This window comes from Pinus tabuliformis, chromosome 4_2 (assembly GCF_031772625.1).
Source record: "Pinus tabuliformis cultivar Carrire ecotype Pingquan chromosome 4_2, CPIR1, whole genome shotgun sequence".
Taxonomy (NCBI): Eukaryota; Viridiplantae; Streptophyta; class Pinopsida; order Pinales; family Pinaceae; genus Pinus; species Pinus tabuliformis.
The window spans coordinates 883,142,938-883,161,567 of record NC_142304.1 but is presented as its reverse complement, the minus strand read 5'-3'; the positions used below and the strand labels follow the sequence as shown (position 1 = coordinate 883,161,567).

General features: G+C 37.3%; 1 pseudogene; it reads left to right on the top strand.

Moving 5' to 3' along the window:
• Positions 1-15,679, top strand: part of LOC149172518 (uncharacterized) — a 72,842-nt pseudogene extending 57,163 nt beyond the window's left edge.
• Positions 15,680-18,630: the final 2,951 nt, after the last annotated feature.

Genomic DNA, 18,630 nt, shown 5'->3' with positions numbered 1-18,630 from the left:
ACGTTCTTAATCTCATTTGGAGGTATCATGATTAAGATTGAGCTTTGTAAAATAAGCTACTCCATGAAGTTCATCTAATATCTCATCAGTATTTCGGATAGGCAATTTATCGTTAATGGTGATTTTGTTTAGATCTATATAATTAAGACACATCCTCCATGAATTGTCTTTTTTTTTCTCACCATCTCTTTTGGAGTTGAGAAAGAACTCTTAATCTATTAAGTAATACCAAAATCTAGCATGTATTGCACTTTTTTCTCAATCTCCCTTTTTTTTATAAGGGCATCTATAATGATTTTTGAAGGTTTTAACCTTGTACAAAAATTAACTACAAATGAATTCTTAAAAACAGGAAATATGTGATGGTGAGAACAAAAATATACACAATTTTTTTTGTCCTAAAACCCAAAACCAGGAAAACCAAATTGCTTTTTCATTGTATTATTTTAAATGTTACAATACATTATATACATGTTGAAATATTCATAAACCCCCATTTTATTAACCTTGGATTAAAACATAATCATAGTTCCCTTGACCAAATCTACAAAATAACATGGAAAAAACCATCATATGTAAAACCATGCAGAAAAAACATGGGTGGATCTGCTCTCTCTCTCTCTCTCTCTCTCTCTCTCTCTCTCTCTCTCTCTCTCTCTCTTCCATCAGGGCACTATCTCGAACCTCGTGTAGGGGGCCTAGTTCCCTTGACCAAATCTACAAAATATTATGGAAGAAACCATCATATGTAAAACCATACGCAAAAACATGGGTGGGTCTACTCTCTCTATCTCTCTTCCATCAGGGTGCTACCCCGAGACCCGTGTAGGGGTCTACTATGCCCAACGGAATGTAACAACACCTAACTCTAGTCATGCAAAGAATATAATATATACTCAACAATTTTTATTAGGAGCACTTCATGATCTCTAGATGGAGGTATACCTTTAGGAATTTCTTGGAAGACCCTATGTTGCTTTTCCAAGGTGTATTTTAATTCCTTAGGAATATTTTCATCTTCCCGCTTAACTTCCTTAGAATACAATTTAACCATAATTCCATTGATACCCCTTTTTAGGATATTTTCCATTCCATGGGAGTTTATGACTTGAGAAGGTCTAGATTTTAACCCTTTAAAATCATATTTAATAATTTCTGATTCAAATCTCATGAATAATTCATTATAGTTTGTAGAAAGTTTTCTTGATGTTCCCAACCATTGAATCCCTATAACAACAATCAACACCTCCAATTGGATGGCATACATTGGGGTTTCCAAATTATATTCTCCCATACTCATTATAATATTGTGTATTTTTCCCACACAACTAATACTTCCTCGATTGGAAATTAAAACTAGAAAGATTGTCACTGGATATAAAAAACAATTGAGGCACTATGCTAAACTTTTATCAATGAAGTTATGGGTACTACCTGAGTTGATAAGCAATGTGACCCTTTCTTCTTAATGCAACCAATAATATTTAGGGTTTGAGGAGCCGACAAACACGCCAATGCATGGAAAGATATTTCACACCTTTCTGAGTCAATCTTGTGCACAATTTCTATCTCTATTTCCTGCTATTTTAAGTTAACAAGTTACTCCTCATGTCTATGTGTAGATGCCTCCATTTCCTCTTCATCATTATTTTCCAAGGCAAACAATTTTGTTTCTTGAAATTTATGCCCTTTTGACCATTGTTGTTGCAATCAAACCATAGTCCTTTTTCTCTTCCTTCCTCCATTTCCTTTTGTGATATTTGAGTAGGTTAAGGTATGGTTGCCATATGAACCCCAAACAATCTCTACTTCCTGAGTATGCTCCCATGGTAGAGTTGTGTGTAGTCTTATTCTTGGCTTTAATATGACGAGAAAATCGTATGGCCTTTTTTGAATGTTTTAAGAAAAGCTTTTGTTTAATATCTTCTTTTGGTCCATGGATGTAAGATTCCATCAAATGCTATTCACTTATGTTATCCACTCTTATGGCTAAAACTTGAAATTCTGAATTATAATATTCAATATCACCATATTGTTTGATTCTTGTCAACTGACTAAATTAGTCTTGTTCCCAAACTTTTTCCTATTGTGCTTATGAGTCTTTTGTAAACAAACCCCAAGTATAATGATAAGAATTTGTCTTCTTTTTAACTAACCATTAATACCATTGATAGTGTTGAAGAATCTAGGGCAATTAGGTTTAATATGACTTGAAAACAATTTGTGGAGTCTTTTCACTTTTCTTGTTAGCTTAATCTTCTTCTTCTTATTAATTAATGTGTGTGTATCTCAACAAAATTCTATAAAAAAACATAAGAACAATACCCTTGATCAATGCCAAACACTAGACCCTTAACTAGAATGTCCTCCAAGCACAAGTCAAGTCCTTCCTCCTTTCTGCACTTCGTTCCCTGACACTTCCTTCTTTTGGCACTTCATTTTCCAGCACTTCATCCTTCTTCCAACTGTTGTTAGATCTTGTTGCACTTGCTCTAGAAGAGATACCTTTGATGAGACCCTTTCCTTATTATGATCCCTTCCTTCTCTTCACCAACCAACAAACTTGTATGACTGTAATGGGAGGGTTGTTATGACAACAAATATAGTCTCCTTCTCCTCACACTGTGATTGTAATAGGATTTAGAACAACCCTATTACCTTCGCTTTTCTTCCTTGATACTTCACTTGAGTGGGAGACCCTTTAGACCTATGTCTCTAGCCCAAATGATGAGATATGTTTGGTTGTGAGTCTCTATTGTTATGACCGCAGGAAACCTTCTTCTTCCTTGCACGTGTGACTGTATTTTCTCTAGAAACCAACCTCCAACCTTTGCTTATGCTTCCCTTTACTTCGCTGCACTAGAGGCTCCTTGACTTCGTCCTTTTTCGTTCTTTTCTTATCTCCTTAACTTCGCTAATTTCAGAGCTATTTTTGTGCATTATAGTGGAGTGGACAATCTCTATATATAGAGGATTGTCCCTCCTTTTAGGCCAACTAGAAGGCTAACTTTAGGATTGTTTGTAGGCCGACTTGCTACTTACTTCAGATGGCTTCTTTGGTGGTGTCACTTGCTTGGAGGGGACTCTTTGATGGTGCCTTTGCTTTGGAGGACACTTGACTTTTCTTGGAGGAGTGTTCTTTGACTTCTATACAAACATATACATGATGCAACATGCCCTTAAGGTATTCAACATTGTATTTGGACTATTTGACTCACCTACAACACTTTAACTTGTGCTAGACCTATTTCAATGAGCAAGAAACTCATTGACATATATTATAAAAATAATATTTCTTTTCTTGAATATATACAAATATCAAAATTACATTTATGAAGACCGAACCTAGTTACATTTCCTTCAACAGATAGGGCTTTATCTCAAAGTTCAAAGTTGTTATGTGAATTTCTTGTTGATCATTCATAATATTATGCAATTTAAAATTTTACTCTATTTGGTTGTAATGACCCAAAATTAAAACATGCAAATTATCTACATAAATTAAGGCTATTAATCATCAACATGAGGAAGATTTCAACTAGTTAGTATAAAATCTATGAAATCCACGAGAGATGAGGGACTTACCTGTAGAACGAAGAATTATCTTAATGGAAATTTCAGAACCATTACGCTATTTAGATCCATCTAACCGCAACCAACATTTAGGGGACAACTCTCCACCAAATTGTAGGCTCAACTACACAATATATTTCGACAGTTGGCCACCCTCAAGCCCTCAATTAACTATTTTATATAGTGAATCCTTCTATCCTAGAATTTTCTAGGAAAAGAATAATGCCTCACCTCCTCCTTCTCATCCGTTAAATAGAACAAGTTGTTTAAAAAATGGGAAGATAAACTTCATGCATATAATCCATATGTCATTATGCAAAATTATATATTTTGTCTTAATTTTTTCTTAACTTAGTTTTTTCCATAATTAACTCTTGCTTATTTTATTCTTTTACTTTTTATTAATTTGACTTTATTCTTAGTATTTTTATAGTTTCCTTTGTTTATTTATTTGGAACTTCACATTATTTTTTATTTTTATTAATTATAATTCTCACTTTTTTATTATTTGATATTTTATTTGTTTTGTTTTATTATTATTAATAATAATATTATTGTGTATTAATTTGATAATATGGGGGTATTACATACTCCCCTCATCAAAGAACTTCATCCTAAAGTTAAATTTAATCATATAATCTATTATTTATTTATTTCTTCTCTCCTATCCAACAACCTTGGTTGTAACTAGTATAAGGGCCACCAAAGTGACCACAACAAGAATCTAAATTTACATCACAACATCGGGGAAAGCGCGAGTACTCTCAAGCTCTTCTTTCCCAAATTTTTGAACTAGGCTTAAAACCCCATCGATTTATACCAGAGCCCCAACGCTCAAGCCTCATCTGCACCAAGGCAAGCATTTGGTTTGATACTCACGTACCCTAGGAATCTCGAAAGGCTAATCCAAACTTCCTCCACAACTCCTACAAGGTATATCCCTAGGCATCAAAATCCCACACCCACTTCTGGACTTCGACATCACAACTTCAATATCATGCACTTGACCTTCTCAAGATGGTCTCATAACCCATGGAGACTTATACAAGGCAAAATAAACATTGGCATAAGTAGTTGATTGATTTTGTTCCCAACCCACAAGGTGTTACATAATATTCCTCATAGGTATATGCTCCCATGAGTTCATCAAATAAATTGGCCCTCTCGGTCCAATGGTTGAATCCCTATCAGGCGCCACCTCTCAACATGCAACTAATGCATTAGCTATATATTCTTAAAACACCCATATGATAATTCTTACATGTGCTCATGAGAATACACCATCATTGTTATCAAAACAACCTCAATAATAAGGAATTGCACGCTCATGCATGGCATCGTTATATTCTCACCATTAATATTGCATACAATTACCACATGCCATAAAGTCGTGAATTTCATCATAGCATTATAACATTAACATATATTTATCAAATATAAATTTTACATAAACATCATTAATAGAACCACATGTTAATATAACAACATAGCTTAACACCATAAATATGATAATCATCTCAACATATATCACATGGAGAGAAACAAAATCATAAGCATTCTTATCATGATTAATCTGTCAAATTCATTAAGATGTACAAACAACAAAGACCATTCATTTTGATTCATGTAACAATATAATTAAACATCCATCTAGGATATATTTTGGTTATGTCTATTGGTTAGGGATAGATCATCACTTCTTATTCTTTAAATAAGGAAGTTGAAAATTTACTTAGCAGGGATATTCCCTCATCAGTATGCTCAAGTGTTCACATATTTTCCTCAATGATTTAAGTAACCCTCATCATTTTGACCTTTAATCTATGGTCATGTATTTTTTCTTGACTAGGGAAATTAAGTGGAATTCATCAGTACGCTATTACAGGCTTTACCACCTTTCCTTAATCCAATGGTTTTTTATGTTAATTTACATATTGTGCTTACCCATTTAAGACAAATACAACCAATAACACATAAACACTAGGTCGTCATGATTTAAGTTTTCTATCATGCTTAGTACACTTGTACAAAGGGTTTGTTGATCCCTGGTGATTTACCCATCACTTGGTAATTATCATTGTTCATCCTCAAAAACAATTCTTATCTCATCGAGTTTCCATCTGAATATCACTTAATCTCTTTGATCATATATTCAACCTTCTTCAAGTCACACTAGGTATTATTTCCCTTCACTTTTTCCTTGTTAGTCACTTTCCTTGTTTTACAATTTGAAGCACTTGGAATTACTACTACCATTATGATCCACAAAAAGATTTTTGTGATTAGTATGTTTTGACAATAAATTCTTATGATGCTAATGACACAACTTGATAAGTTACTTTATATGAAGTCTCAGGACACCTCAATCCACTCATGAAATAATTAGTGCAGATCAGTCATGTACATCCTTTGTTAGTAGATTCTCTTATTTTTCCAATTTGTAAATATCTTTCTCAAAGTATTTTTATATGATTTCTACCAAACTTCCTTTGAATCCATGCTAAGATTTGTTCATTAGTCTACATAGCCTATTTCTTTCACTAGATGGTAGATTGTTGTTGTCCTTGATCATTTGAACCTTTAAACATTTCCCTCAGTCTATCCTAAACTAGTTGCGAGTGTTTTTAGTTCTCAAACCCCTATATTAACACCTTGGAATAACAGGGATCATATCATCATTCATTTGATATGATGATATTAAGAGAGCTTTTCACTTGAGAGAGACACCCCTTACTATCATCACACTCAATAGGAACTCATTGGTTTATTATATCTTTAATCACATGTCAACATACTTTCTATAGTTGCTAACAATGAACTTCATGATTATCTTGATAATTTTACGACTATGATTCCACAACCATTTTTCCATATGGTTGTATCATTCACAAATACCTCTAGAGTACTAATTTATTTTATCACGATTACTTCATAAATCCAAAATCTTACATCATGTTCATTTTTACTCATCTCATCATTTCAAATTGGTCGTGGTTATGAGGACTTCAATATCCTCACTATAAAATTGGCAAGTTTGTCATTTTCCCTTCTTGCACAAGATAACTTTATCCAAATATTACCATCAACTTTGGGGATTAACTTGGAACTTTCCTTATGTACTTGAAACCCTTGTCAATATACTACTTTTTCTTTTTCCGTCTACTATTTGGGCAATTGCACTTCTATTTTCTTAATTTCACCACTTATAAGTTCCCCACATCTTTCCTAAATAGTTAGTGTCACATTTACTTTGCCAAGTTTCATAGGCTAGGTAAGTGAGTTAGGTGATGGTATCATATTTCACATTTAATGGCCTTGCTTTAATGTCCATAGTCAACCTTTTACTACCATTATTGCCCTCTTTGAGAGGTGAGGTGCTTAGAGAAAAGTCAATCGAACAAGTCAGTAACATCACATTCATTGGAGGGATTGCATAACCTGAAAGATACCTATTCATTTAATTCATTTTGACATGTATAATGATAGGCCACCCCACAATCAATTACTCTTTTGTCATACCTTGTTACCTCTCTATATGCTTGGAAGTAGAAAGTGCTTGAACTTATCTATGAAATATAAGAGTGGCTTGTAAATTTTTATCCCATTAAACAATAAATGTTTGGTGGACATAGAAGTTATAAGTTTTTTGAATTACATGGTAGCTGGTCATGCATCCTTTGCCTTCTCTTAGCAATGTGTTGTCACCTTACATTTATATACTCCACACATGTTATGCTTTCCCATGAATTGCACAAATGTTATATTCCAAGTAGACTAAGATATTTGAGACTATTTAATGGTTGCTTTTTATTAGTAGGTTGAATAATGGAAAAGGAATTTCAAAATTGGAACACTACCTAACTTACGCTTTTTCACTTATCAGAGAGTGGAAACTGATTGTTGAGAAATCTATGGAGCAGTAGTTAAGATGATTTCTCTTTACTTGATAATTGCTTGTGATATCTTTTTATTTTTTCTTACGTTTTAGCTTCTTCTATTTATATTATGTTTATTCTTATCATCAAACAACTACCAAAACAAGAAGAATAGTAGTACACAAGAACATAGGATATAGGCTACAAGTGAGGGCCAAAAGCTCTCCAACTTGAGAGGAAAACCCGTAAATATCTTCTCTTATTACAGATTCTTCAATTGACGAATTCCAAGACCTCTAGACCAAGACCAAGTCTGACCTTACTGATGATGTGCTTCCTTTGTCCAAATAAAACCTATTCAAATCTCTTCCAACAACACAACTTCGACTTCTAGCTACAGTTTTTCGACCTCTACTGCAGGTCTTAAATTTTTGGCCTCCCAGCAGCAGTTGTTGTCACACATGTGAACTCGTTCTAGCCTTTCAAGGGATCTTCAGACCTTTGCTTGACTTTCTCCTTCTTCTAGGGCTTGAGGATGGCCTAATGAGCCTTTCACTGACCTTCTTCCTACACTTTCCTCAATTTCGATCTTGCAGCAACATAAACCCAACCAATAGCAAAAACCCTGGCCTTCCTTCACACATGTGAGAGAGAATGAACCTAAAAACGCTTCTTCTTCATCCTTCTCCTTCTTCACTAGCCTTCTTGTCCTTCTACTTCGACTAGATGATGAGAAGTGAGCGAGTGAACAAATGAGGTCAAGTTCCCTCCTTTATATAAGCTTCTAAGGTGGACATGGCTCCTCAAAATAGGTTTATTTCTTAGCTTCCAAGCCAACTTGACCTTGGGAGGTATTTTAATACTTTTAATCATGAAAGTAATTCTTTTTATAAGTTACAATGTGTTCGAAAGGGTCTTCAACATATGACAATGACTCTTTTGACTTCATGACCTAGGACAAACCCTAGAAGCACTCAATGGGTGGCTAACCTATAAAATAAAATACCTTGAGCATGAAACCCATGCCTAAAATAGGACCAAAACATCACACTAAAGGAGGAGGAAGACCCCAACAACCCAATGTAGCATCAAGCACCTCAACTAACAGGAATGGAAATAATTGGCATCAAGCGAACTCATGGATCGGAAGGATCCGAATCTAACAAGGACACTCCCACTGAAAATCAGCTTTCCATTGTAACGACCACTCCCAACACTGGAGGTTGGCAAAAGGTGGAAAAAAAGAAAGGGAGAAAAGAACAATAGTTAATTTTTTATTCCTTTTACTATTTTGTTTGTCTTGTATCCTGTGAAAATAGATACAGGCCATATGCATATGCTTTTCTGCATCTACAAAATGTAATTTTGTCTTATGAATAAAATTACGATTTTTCCAAGGGGAAAAGAAACCCATGCCTAAAAAATAACACTAATACTTTTTCTTTCATTTTACAACATACAAGAATCAAAATTATATTTCATATTTATGAAGACCAAACCTAATTACACATTTTTCAACACCCCCTCTTAACTAGGGAGGTATTTATAAATGGTACTGGGACATTCTCAATCTGAAGAGATATCATAAGAACAGTCAAATTGCTAACCCATCTATTTAGCATCATAACAACCAACATTGTAATAAAGCAAAGAGTTGACTAAAAACTATATCTCTCCACAAGATCAAAGCCTAATGTTGGAAAGACCAATCATTTATAGACACCATCATCATTATCTCTCAAGGCACATACTCCACCCGGGTGTTCACAGAGTATGGCCTTCTTAGACTATTCTTATCTTGGATATCCAACCCTTAAAGAATATCGGTTTTAGCCTACTCTTATCTTGGATGCCCTACCTCATCCTCAAAGAGTATCAGATGCCATATGCTTACCAAATCCTCTATTTTATCCTCCCAAGTGAAGACAATATGATGTGTCTATATCTCCCTCTCAAATAGGGAGGATATATCAACCAGACCAAGCTTGTCTCTCAAATATACAAGCTTCTTATTAGGAAGAGATTTTATTAATATGTCAGCTACTTGCTCATTGATGGAGATATATTGTAGCTGCAAAAAACCATCTTGTACTACCTTCTGAATGTAGTGATACTTGTTTATATGCTTTTTCTTTCCATGAAACGTTGGGTCTTCAAAAAATATTATACAATTGGTGTTATCACAATGTGTCATTGTAGGGTCCATTGTTCCTTCAAACAATTCGAAAAATAACATCCTCAACTAGACAACTTCCCTGATTACTTCATAGGCTGCAATATATTCAGCCTCAGCACTACTCAAAGCAGCAGATTCTTGCTTCCTGCTCATCCATGAGACCATGGAGGATCCCAAACTAAAGCATCCCCTTGTAGTGCTCCTTCCATCATTCTCACTTCCTCCCCAGTCGGAATCTGTATATCCAATCAAGTGGACATCATCCCTCCTTTCATATTTTAGGCAATAGTGGATTATACCTTGCATATATCTCAGAATGTGCTTGGTTGCTATCCAATGATCATGCTTTGGCTCAACTTGGAATTTAATGCAAACATTTACAGCGAAACATATGTCTGGATTTAAGACCTCTGCAGTTTATATTTTCTAACTTAGTAACCGGAGAACCCACAGTAAAAACCATTTTTCGTCAACGTTTCAAATCCCAACAGGGATCCATCATCAGGACTTCTTTGAATGATGAAAGTAGAAGAGCTTGAATGAGGGTTTTAAATAGTTTTTAATAGTTTTGAGGTGAGAATATTTAAATGGATGTCAGCCTAAGTACATCAGTGAGCCAATCAATTGTCTATACCTGTTTGGATCCACCAGGCTCAATTCAGAACTCCTTAGTCTTTTCAAGTTTGTAATCATCAAGGTTGTCATTTGTTTGCAATCCATCATGTCAAATCTCTTCAACATCTCGATCACATACTTCCCTCCACTTAGATAGATCTCATTAGGTACCTGCTAGACTTCTAGTCCCAAATAGTAGTGCATCAACCCAAGATCCTTCATATTGAATTCTAATGGTAACTGCTTCTTGCATTCTTATATTTGACCTTCCACACCTGTCAAGAGAAGATCATCCACATACAGAAGAATAATCACCAGTTTACCTTTTACAACCTTGATGTAAAAATTTGGATCAACAAAACTCTTTGTGAAGCCCAATATTTGTAGGTATGCATCCATCCCGGCATACCATGCCCTTGGTGCTTGCTTAAGGCCATATAATTCCTTCTTCAACCTGCAAACATAAGTCTCTCTATCTTTGACTTCAAATCCCAAGGGTTTCTCTATATAGACTTCCTCATCAATTGTGCCATTAAGGAATGCAATCTTGACATCCATTTGATGTAAATTCCATCCCATCGATGCTACAAAGAGATCAATGAATGTATAGTTGTATACCTTGTTGTTGGATAAAATGTCTCTTCATAACCAATGCCTTCTTACTGAGAGAAGTTCCTAGCCACGAATATTACCTTATACTTGTTAATATTTCCATTTGTCACATGTTTAATCTCTTCATCCAACATCCAACAACCCCTGACAAACACCAATGTAGTTGATGTATTATGCCATTTTATCTTTATGCCTACATTAGTTGTATGTCCCCTCGCCACCTATCAGGATCATATGTTATAAGGTGGGAAATCCAACCCAAAAGGTATGTTTTTCATTTTGCAATTGGGTTCTTATGCTTGTTTTTCTTGGGCATTTTTGGCATGGATTATTGGGTGACTTGGAAGAAGGAAGGGCTTTGATTGTGATTTTATTCCCTCACCTTAAATGGGTGTTCAATCCTCAATCCTAGTCCTATGGGATCTCCCTTATTTACCTATGGATTTAGCAAGGGAACTACTTGGGAAATCCTGATTTTGGTAGCGTAGTCCTATTTTCCCATTCCACACTTTTCACTCCCTGTGGTGCAGGTAAATTCTCAGTGCGAACACAAATAATTCCTCTAGCCTGAGAGAGCGGGTCTAGCCACAAACAAACAATATATGGAAAAACTCCTTAAGCTATAATCAATTAAGAGGGCATACCTCTTAGAACGTTATTCCACTTGGTGATGATCCTCCTTCCTTACTCCAGCTATCTTCTGTTTCCTTCCTTCGAATACCTGAAACAAGCAAACAACAACAACAACAAACATGATAGCATACAATATTGTATTCATCCTACTTAATAGGTCAAGGAACATTAAGACATAAATATGTAGAATGACACTTCATGTAGGAAATTAATCAATAGTTGCATTTATATATATCAAAAAGAGATTACAACCGATGCCTTGACGTTGTTGGTCTCCTCCAACGTATTCAGGTTCCCACACTTCTGCTAGCACTTCATGGATAGCCTCAACAATAAGAGTTTTAAGGCCTCTTTCCCTCTAGTCTCAAATCAAACCAAAACCACACTATTCTCCCTTAAACATACACTAGAAATCTAAAAGCTATAGATGACTTGTTGATTATTCAAACTTACTCCAAAACTCCAACTAGCTTTTGCTTGGGAAAAAGAGAGGTTTATATAGCTTGGATGGATGGGAGATGGTTCCTCTCATCATGGGAGAAGGTCTTATCTCTTGAGGTTGTTCAATCCTAATAGGGGAAAGGAGCCCAAACTAGCTTCCTCGGCTCCATCTGGCCCAACCATCTACCAGACTTCCATTACGAAGCTTCTAGACATGGAAGCTTCGACTCCTTATTTAAAAAACCTTCCAAAAGAGGATTGGCACAATTGGAAAAGGGCTCAGTCGCTTCGTATGGTGCGAGGGCTAGTTTTAAACTCTAGAAATCAGCGCGAGGAGGAAACTGGTTAGTAGCGTCGGTCTTGTAAACTGGGATAAAAGGAATATTCTTGGGAAATGATGCAAAGGGGAATTATTCTTCTCATGAAGAGGGAAATATTGGGAGTTTCTTCATGATGAGAAAGCATGCTGCGCTCATTGTAGAGGTCCTCTAGGATCGTAGACATAGTGACAAAATGTCATGTAGCAGATGCCCCCTAAAGCATGAAGGTTGAACTAGAGTGAGGAATGAAATGCTTTACAAGTGGAAGCGGGGAACCAAAGTTTGTCATCGGAAAACCTGCAAGCAAGCATAGATACATATACATCACTGAAAAATATGAGAAATGATACATGAATCGTGGTATGGACGCAACCATCCAGAAAATGATCATGTAAATGGATCCATGGCATGGGCGCAACCATATAATAGAAACGATCATAACAAAACCAAGGTATGGTTGCAGTCATCCAATAATGAGAAGGAGCATGGTATGGTCGTAGCCATCCATCTGAAGGAGACATGTATATCAACATGATCATGTCAAATCGCCTCGCAACCTGGACTTTTGTAATCTGATCCTAGGGTCTTGCGCTCCAAACGACCCGATCAAAGTACAAATCCTAACATGTGAATGAATGTGTTGAAGTCGAACATGCTAAGAAGTCACTTGATTACCTGTCAATGATGTTACCCATTAACAAGCGTGAGAGAAAACCACCAATAATGACAATGGATCTCAAGGTATCGACAGCACAGTTCACAAAATGTGAATAAAGGAATTGATGTCGAACACCCATGAAATCACCCGATCAAAAGCCAATGATGTGAGCTTGTCATCGAGTGCGAATAACTTGCCATTAGGGCATGCAAACTCTAAGGTACTAGAAGGGAGTCCCTCGGTCAACTTCCTGGATAATGAGCTGAAGTCGATAGGAAGTGACTTTGTCGAAGGAGGGCCATGATGTATTCCACATCATCCACACGATACAAAGGGATGCAAATGATTTCAGATGATATAGAGAATCAAGAGTAAGTGTAACTGCAGAAGGACTAACTCTTGAACATATCGGCGACACAATTCCGGAGTTTGGTCGGTTTTGGATCCATAGGATTGGTGGTCATGATGACGTGGCAGAGATCAAATGGAAGGAGAAAATGAACAGCTCAACCCAGGAAGGTCAATGATGAAAAGGAGGATATCCCAACCTAACACGAAGCAGAAAGTGTCATGTTCAAGAGTGAGCTACCGACACGACTGATAGAATTTCCAATTTCCCCCCACCATTTCTGGCAAGTACCCCAATTATTTTTTATCGCAAGCTTGAAGGGGATAGCATGTGCTTGCACTGTAAGTTCATCCTTCGGACGAATCTAACTTAGTAAGTTTAATGATCCCTAGGAAGGAGAAGTTCACAATCATCATGGCGATGAATCTAATGTCATTTAATGTTTTAACGAATCCGACAAAGGTGTAACTCGGTATCTTTTTCATGTTTAGAGAGTTTGAAAAAGACACGAAAAAGAAAACTCCACATGGTCCCTTTTCGTACATTTGTGTCTCTCGAGCCCGAAAAGGTAGAAAACGATACTTGAGAGAACCGCTTGACCATTTCAATCAAGGAGTACCTTTTTCGTAAATAGTTCATCCCAGCCCAAAAAAGGGGTAAACATATACTGGGTGAATAATGTTTCGCAACCTTTAACGAGTTCAAAACGACAAGAGCTCGGAAATATTTTCGTGTTTAAAGAGTCGGAAAAGAGCTTGAAAGTGGACCCCCCATTTTTATTCTCTTTTACAAGTCAAAAAGGGAAAAATACTCGGCGATCTTTTCATTTGAGTTTTATAAGTCGAGAAAAGAGCTGAAATGTGACTCCAGTACCATCATTGACAATTTGTCACCTGTCGCTACACAAAAAGGTAAATGCATTATCCAGTTTTGAGGGAAAATAGGTCAAAAATACTTAAAAGCCCTAATATTTCATGAAAAAAAATGAATAAAAGGAGGTCATTCGCCGAGCCGTCAGTTGCAGGTAAGAGCCAAGACCTTAAGCTCCATTTTCATACTTATTTCACCTATTTTTATCCATTTTTTGGATTTCATGAGGAGGTTTTGGCAAAATATATTCACCCTCAATTGGCGCGATTTCCAGGCACGGAATTGCGCCGATTGGGGATTGCTAAGAGTCTTAATTGCGTCGGCATCATGAACAAATTTTTTCATATTTTTGCTCAATTTAATCATTTGAATCTAAATTTCTCTAGACAAAGATGATTATTAACTTGATTATATGGTTTTTGCAGGGAAAAAATCGTGAAAAATGGTGGATTGGAAGGAACGCGAGCATGAGGATATTGACACCCAAGAAATGGCTGACCCAAATTGGTTGGATGCTTTGATGAACTGTGGGCTCCTCAAATTCTTCCTTACACCAGGTCTTCGGCCTGAACCCGAATTGCTATAGTATCTGATCAGTCTCTGGGACGTGAATCGGGAAATTTTCATGATCAGTGACCAAGAGATGGAGTTGGAAACTTCAGACATTTATTTCATCACAGGATTGTCCTGAAGAGGGGAGCCAGACAATCTATATGGGTCAAGGCCGATTGGGGCAAGTATGACCATGTTACTTGCAGAACATTGCCCTGAAGCACTCAAGTCAAAAAGTGGCAAGATCGAGATTATGATTGTTCGGGATCTTGTGCTGAGAGTGTTACTACTGACTATCAACAGAGTGGCTGGGTCCCAAGCGCAACATGAGACCAACAAGTCAAAGTTTCAATATGCTATTGACTGTACGCACCCACTATTTTCAACTGGGCAGAAGCTATGAAAGTTAACATGAAGCGCCAGCTATCAAAAGCTAAGGCGGGAAACCTGAAGCAGTTTTTCTACAGGTCTGTGCTAGTGACTTTCTTCCTGGAGCAGGTTCCACTATTCCACTACCAGCTGGCTGAGGTGGAATAGCCGATGCCACGAGACACATGGATGGTTCGTTGGAGTGCATTGATCCCCAGGATTACCGGGAGCCAATAGATGTCCTATAAGCCTGCCTTTTTCTCGTGGCTACGACAACAACTGATCGTAGTGGAGGATTGGCCTTACAGCGGTACCGACTTTTGCGGAGATCTGGATATGCCACTCCCAGAGGGGGAGGATTATGATGATGGAGGTAAAAAAACAAACACTTTGAATTTTTGATGTTTTTTATTGTTTTTGAGATATATGTGTTCATGACATTTTGATTGTATGAATGTAGATGTTGGACCAGAACGCTTTGTCAGGATATCCTTGATCGCGAGGCGCGTTGCTTGGCAGTTCAAGGTCGCTCCTTATCAAGACGGAAGCGACAACAAGGAGGAGATCGTTCGAAATCTCAAGGGATTGACCCATGGGATCCCAGAGTATGCCCGGATGGGTGATGTCCCACGCTAGTATCAAGGCATACGGTGGAGGTATCAGATTGGATCCGTCGACTGCTGACTCGCGTAGTCCGAGCAATTACATGCTATCATGATCATCATGTTGTTTAGTGCATAGGTCTAGCATTCCACATTTTTAAAGCCTGCGAGCCACGGGTGTATTTTGAACACACGTATTATTTTTTTGAGGTTTTGATGTATGACAAACTTACCCACACACACACAGATATATACATACATACATACATACATACATACATACATACATACATACATATATATATATATATATAGATATATATATATATATATAGATAGATATATATATATATATATATATATATATATATATATATATATATATATATATATATATATATATATATATATATCTATATGTATATATATGATGTACTTCCTTGCTTACTATGATACAAATGTTTTTGGTTTTTTAAGTTTTACATGTTTTGCAAATGTCTATCCAACACATAATTGGCTAATGCATTTGTTAATGTATTCATGTGTCTAGGAATATGATGATATGTAATGTAATCAAAATATCTTTCTAGTAGACAAATACAAAGGTACATTCTCAATATCTGAGGGTTTTTGATGGAATATTGCCTGTTGAGTTGAAGGACGACAAGCTGTGAATCGAGGTTGACAACCAATTCTCGGATGCCAAGAGCGATGGCTTCTGACAACAATTCAATAACTGCGCTATACTCAACGATATTATTAGTTGTTCAACCTACAAATATACCTTGAAGATCAATCAACTCACCATGGGGGTCATAAATGGCCTATGCCATGGATGATATATTTCGGGTACTACGGCAAGCACCATTAGAAAAACTGATGTGAGGAGACACCAACATTTACAAAGCATGCAAAAACATAATAAGCAAGAAAGTTGCTTGCAAAACAACACACCAAACCATGTTGTACAAAAATGAATAACACACTGTTGTACAAAAGTAACCATGCAAGATGACTTAAGCATAGTACTTTTTGAGATAAAGCCCACTCTGAGGCTTGTCTAAGGGATTGCCCTCATAGTTAATGAGCTCATAGGCCCCTTTCTATAACACACTATAACAATGTAGGGTCCATGCCACATGGGTTCGAACTTGCCTACCCCCATCTTATCATTATCCTGATCATACAGAAAAACCAAACCGCTCTCAGAAAAAGCTTGAGGGGAGACAGACTGATCAAAATGGGACTTGACCCATTTTTTTTGTGCTTCGATGACCAAAGAAGCAAGACAGCGAGTCTCATCAAGTCGTTCTAGGTATAAGAGACGTTCTTCCTAAGGTCAGGTCTTGGGGAGAAGTTCAACATCCAGCTTGAGGGATGGAATTTCTCACCCAATCAGTAAAGTTGCTTCCAGACCGTAGACTAGGAGGAACGGTGTGAATCTAGTTACATCCTTGGTCGAGGTTCGGTAAGCCCATAGAGCTGAAAAGAACATGAGATGCCAATTTGAGTTGTGCATCCCAATGGTGCACTGAAGCATTGTAACCAAAACTTTGTTCACAACTTCAACTTGGCCATTGACCTTAGGGTAGTACGGGGTTGAGCCATTGTGGCGCAAGCCCAACATAGAAGTCAGCTTAGCCATCATGTAATCTCAAAAATGGGAGCCATGGTCAGTGACAATGGCCTGAGGCACTCCAAACTTGGAAATAATGTGATTGAATAGAAATTGAGCCGTCGTTTTACCATCCGCAGAGTATGTAGGCATCGCTTCAGCCCATTTGGTGAAATAGTCCACAGCAACGATAATATACCCATGCCCCCTAGCCGAATGAGGGTTACAGGTCATATAGTCGATGCCCCATTTGGTAAAAGGACCGACGGTAATAACAAGGTGTAGGTGAGTGGGTGGGGCACACATCTTACACTGATAAATTTGGCACTCATGGCACTTACGAATGGCAAGGATGCAATCCTTGAAGATAGAGGGCCAAAAATAACTAGTGTGAAGTATTTTTTTAGCAGTAGCATATCCAGACAGGTGACCGCCACATGTGCCAGAATGGTAGTCATTCAAGGCTCTCCCAGCCTCCTCGAGAGTGAGACAGTGGCGAAGAATTGAATCGACACTCACATGGTATAAAGTATCTCCAATGATATGGTAAGGTTGAGGTTGATGCCGAATGCGTCGACGATCATCCTTGGTCAACGCAGATTGGAAGGTGGATGTCTGGAGATATACGATGATGTCACCATACCAGGGCTCGAGAGTGCTAATTAAGAAAAGAGTCTCGTCCACGAGCTACTCGTCGGCACCAGCAGGAAGAGAAGCGGAGGGAAGGAAGCAAATCAACTCAGCGAAGACCAGTGATTTCTTAGATTTGGCAGTAGTAAACACCAAATCAAATTCTTGGAGGATAACAATCCACTTTGAATACTTATCCCCCAGCAACTGACGAGTCAGGATGTAGGTCATGGAATTGCATTCTGAAATCACAGTGGTTGTGTGGAGTAGAATGTAATGCTGAAAGCGCTGAACAATTTGTACGGAGGCTAAAGGCAACTTCTCGACATGAGCATAACGCATTTCAGTGTCGAGGAGATTGCGACTGAGGTAGTAAATAACATGTTCATTGCCTTCGTCATCATCTTTTACCAACACCATAGTGATGGTACTAGAGGTTGCAACTAGATAAAGGAAGTAATCGAAATGATAGTTTGGGGGATGTAGCAAAGGAGCATTTATGAGGATAGTCTTTAGGTCATCGAAAGACTTTTGAGCAGCCTCATCCCAAACAAATGGGGTTCCTTGCTTGAGAAATCGGGTGAACCCTAAAGCTAGATCATCATAGTTCGGTACAAAACGATAGAGGAAATTTTCTCTTCCCTGCAGACTTTGCAGTTGATGCAATGAAGATGGAAGGGGTAAATTAACTATGGCCTTGACTTTAAGAGGATCAAGGTGAATGCCCTCTTTCGAAATGA